Here is a 4524-nt window from a genome sequence, read left to right on the forward strand (position 1 = left end):
CTGCCCCGCCCCGGCGTCCCGGCGCGCCCGCCCCGTCTTCTCTCCCTGCCGCGCCCTCCTGCCCCTTCCCCCTGCCCGGACGCCAGCGCCGCCGGCGCCGCGATCGCCACTGCTGACCTCCATGCGTCCCGCACCGTCCTCGGCACACGCCGCGCGGCGCGCTCGCCTACGTCACCCGGAGCGCCGCCGGAAACGGAGCTCGCAGCCTGTCGCCCGGCCGGAAGTCACTGCAACGGCCCCTTTCCGGTCGGCAGCCATCTTTGTTGTGGTCGCCCGGCCGGAAGTCGCTCCGGCGGCCCCTTTCCGGTCGGCAGCCATCTTTGTTGTGGTCGCCCGGCCGGAAGTCGCTCCGGCGGCCCCTTTCCGGTCGGCAGCCATCTTTGTTGAGGAAGCAAACTACGTGGAGGGAAGTGGAGCGAGAGGTAGGGCGCGGGCCCTTCGGAGAAGTGGGCGGGGAGAGAATGAGGAGCTCAGAGTCGCGGGCAGAGGCTGGCGCTCGGGCCGGCTGGCACCCAGGCCTCACGCGGAGCGCGGGAGGCAGCGCTTTGGTGCCCGTCGGTGTCGCGATCCCCGCCGGCCCCGGGCTTCCGCGGTAGCCGGGTGCGGACTGGCCCCGGCCGGAGGTCGTCTTGCGGGAGTGCAGGCACAAGTTGCCTTGATATTGTAATGAAAGAAAAAGAAAAGGATTCTTGGATTTGCTGTGCAGTCTTTGATTTTTTAAAAAAGTACTGATATTTAGTTATAAAATACAGTGCGGATAAGCCCAGCAAAACGTATCTGTACATACGTTTATAAAAGATGATAGGGCCTATGTAGGGACTCGATTAATTTTCCTTCTTGCACTTTTTATTTTATTTCCACGGGATTAGTAATTGCTTTTTGTTTGCGATCTCGTCTTTATCACATATTCTGCCCCAAGCCCTTCGCCAGTTGTCTGAGGCTTTCAAGACGCACCGATACATCCATCAGCGGTGTCGCGGTTAATCTCACCGGCATCCCCCACTGAGCGTTCTGAGCTCCGATGTGGGTCATCACCGCTGTGCTCCTAGGGCATCGCCCTGGGACCCCCCTTTACCATCGTCTGGAGCGATCCTCCACTGCCCTTCTGTGCCGGCGCTCTCATTTCCTGTCACCTACCATAGTTTTTGATTTATGCCCTAGTTGGGTGCAGCGCATCCTCCAGTAACTCCATGAGAAAGGATGCAAAGAAGGAATTCTAAAGGCCTTGCGGGTCTAAGCCATCTTCATCGTAGCCTCCCACTTGATTCATAGCTTGGCTGGGTGCTTTGGAAGGCTTATTCCTTGAAACGCTGCCTTTCTAGCTTCTCATGTTTCTGACGAAGAGTACAAAAATTCCCTGCGACATAGTTGATCACTGGATGGTCCGCCCTTCCTTTTTTTTTTTTTTCCAGATATTAGCATTTCTAGAAGCCTGAGGAGAGTCGTGCTAGGGTTCTGATACTGCACAGTACTGTTCCTTGGCGTGAGTCTGCATCTATTACCTGAGCGCATGAAGGGCCCTCGATCTAAAAACTCCTGTTCCCGGAGTTTGCTGTTACTTATCTGGTTGGCTATTTCCTTCCCATGCTCCTCTCTTTCTGAAAGATTCACATTTGAATATTGATTCTTCTGGGCTGATTTAGAATTTTCTCTGATTTTTCTATCTTGTCTTTCCTCCTCTTCATCTCATTATTTTTATTATTATTGGTTCTACTTTCTGAGAGATTATCTCAACTTTAGCTTCAACTCTTCTCTGAAAAGTTTACCAATAGCTTTTTATATTTTGAATTTTTTTTTTATAATGTGTATCTTTTTCATGATTGCAGTGTCTCATCTCCGAGGATTTCAACGATAGGGTTTTTTCCTGTTTTTCTTCTCCCTGTATAGTCGCCGTTATTCTCTCGTTACTTTTCGTATTGCATTGGATTCTATCCTTAGATATCGGCTCGTATTTAAGCTCAATGGGAAGAAGGAGCTCATTTACTGTGGGTGGGAGTGCAAAATGGCAGAGCCACTTTCGAAGACGGTTTGGTGGTCTCTTGCAAAACTAAACAATATTACTCTATGCAGCAGACTGAATGTTTACGTCCCTCACCCCTAATTCACACTCCCGAGGTGATGGTATCTGGAGGGTGGAGACCTTGTGACGGGATTAGTGTCCTTATAAAGAGACGCCCACAGAGCCCCCTCACCCCTTCTGCCGCGCGAGAAGTCTGCACTCCAGGCCCTCCCTTGCCTGCGCTGGCGCCCTGATCTCGGACTTCCAGCCTCCAGAACTTTGAGAAGTGAGTGTCTGTTGTTTATAAGTCACTGACTTTATGGGATTTTTGTTATAGCAGGTCAAACAGCCTAAGATGCTGTACAATCCAGCAATCACGCTTCTTAGAATTTACCCAAAGGAGTTAAAAACTTGTGTCCACATAAAAACCTGCACACACATGTTCACAGCAGCTTTATTTATAACTGCCAAAACTCTGAGCAACCGAGCCGTCCTTCAGTAGATGAAGGGGTAAATAAAGTGCACGTGGCCGAGCGTGAGTGGACGTGGAGCTCAGCGCCCCGAGGGGTGACCGGCTCCCTGGATGTGCTGCCGGCCCCTGCAGAGCGGCTGAGCTGGTCTGAGGCTGGGTCCCGCAGACTGCCAGAGGTGGCACGGCCTCACCGGGCACCGAGACCCTGACACGCGGAGCCCAGCAACTGCCCTCAGCACGTGCTACGGGAGAGACGGAAGCCACACCACTGCTGACGCCCGGGTGCACCCTCCGTCTGTGACAGCGCTACCCTGCACCCCATCTGGGAAGGACGGCCACCCCCCAAGATGGAGAGACGCGGTGCAGGGCAGCGCCCCCTCCCTCTCTCAGAGCTCGCGCCTTCGAGGACTCACAGCTGCCTTGGTTGCCGTCCTGAAATACATGCGCGTTCTCTGTGGCCACTGGGCCTTCTGTCAGCCTGGACCAGGACCATTTCCCAAGGACCTGGGCCATCTCTCTGAAGGGAGGTTCCCTCGTCCCAGTTTCCCGGGAGGCCCGAACCTACTTCCAGTGATAAAGGTGCGGGAAGTCTGCTTTTCCAACCCAGGTGGCCCCACTGTGGGCGGGGGCGACGGTTCCCCTGAGTAATGGAAGTGTTTTGTTATGTGTAAGGAGCCCCTTCCCCATACCGAGTATGCTAATGGGGTGACTCCTGGGGTGGGCTCTGGGGTTCTGAGGGTGAGGCTTGTGGCTGGGGACCGAGCTGGTTAGAGGGCTGGGGGTTGGCTTCAGCACCAGTGGAGGGCGGTTCCAACGCCATGCCCGTTAATGAAGGATGGAGAAAACGGGACCCTGAAGTCCAGAGGACACGTGATGTGAAGGGGTCCTGCCCACTTCTCCAAGGGAACTTCATTGACCCTTGTGCCCTGAGGGCCTGCACCTGACCCCACGGGGGCAGAGGGTCCTGTGTTCTCCTCCCCTGCCCCCGGTGTGCCTCTGTCCTTGTTGGCTGTTTTGGGTCTGTACCCTTTGTAACAGAACTGCAATCTTAAGTGCTTTCAGAATTCTATATTATTCTAGCAAATTACTGAATCTGGGTGTTCGTTGGAACCCTGAATTTGTAGCTAAGAAAGTCAGAAGTGCATGTGCCTCTGGCCCTGAGGCTGCGTCTGCAGTGGGGTCCCATGGAGCTGAGCCCTTGGCCGTGGCCTGGCTGGAAGGCGGGCGGTCAGTGTCAGGACTGAGGTGAGTTGTAGGATGCCATGGGGTGCCAGGTGGGTGGGCACGAGTTACCGGAGGTGCCCAGCAAGCTGCCACGAGCTGTCTGCACCTAAAGGCCCTGTAACCGCCTTCGCCTCTGCCCGCCCCCACAGCGGTTGCAGCCAACAAGGTGAGGACGGGTTACGGCCCCCTCACGCCTCACCCCCCTGCAGGCTCCACTCTGCTCCTGTCCCCCTAGTCTGCAACATCCTGAAAGGGGCCAGAACCCAGGAGCCAGAGCCTGAGAGTCATGGACAAGTCGCCTGGCCCAGAGCCATCGTGGCTGTGGCACTGCCTTTCTGCCACCCCCATTGTCACCAGGCAGCTTGCCTGCTTCCCGGAGCACCCCGAGGCAGGGCCTATGCACGTGTCCCCTCAGCAGGTGCCCAGGACAGATGAGTGGACAGGCAGAAGTGAAGCAAGTGAGTTTTATTAGCGGGAGGTGGCGCCGTCTGATCACACGGGAGTGGCCGCACAGGCTGGCAGTCGCTCCTGGCCCGGGGCTCGGGGCAAGCCCGTCACTGAAGGGGCCCTGCAGGGGCACGGAGGTCTCAGGGGCAGCATGAGCGGGGCGGGGGCGGGGGCTTGCCCTGGGAGCTCCCCACACCCACCCCTCCGGGCGGTCACTGGCGCCTACAGGCAGGTGGGCGGCAGAGACGAGGCCACGCTGCGTCCCCAGGCTCCTGCCCCAGAGTGGCCAGGCTGCTCCTCAAGGTCCGGGGCACAAAGGGAGAAGCCCGTCCCCACATGCAGGGCGTGTCCCGGGGCACGTCTCCGGACACTTACCCACGGC

The 4524-nt window shown here is 56.8% G+C and overlaps 1 protein-coding gene across 2 annotated transcripts in view; it reads right to left on the reverse strand.

Moving 5' to 3' along the window:
- The window catches only part of TBRG4 (transforming growth factor beta regulator 4), a 7556-nt gene extending 7325 nt beyond the window's left edge, over window positions 1-231 (reverse strand). The window contains exon 1 of one of the 2 annotated variants that reach the window (XR_003046184.1): window positions 118-231. The gene's annotated coding sequence lies outside the window, so the exon portion shown is untranslated. The remainder of the gene's footprint in view (window positions 1-117) is intronic. The other variant, XM_006911482.3, reaches the window with a different exon arrangement.
- Window positions 232-4524: the final 4293 nt, after the last annotated feature.

The sequence above is a fragment of the Pteropus alecto genome, unplaced genomic scaffold (assembly GCF_000325575.1).
Source record: "Pteropus alecto unplaced genomic scaffold, ASM32557v1 scaffold214, whole genome shotgun sequence".
Classification (NCBI taxonomy): Eukaryota; Metazoa; Chordata; class Mammalia; order Chiroptera; family Pteropodidae; genus Pteropus; species Pteropus alecto.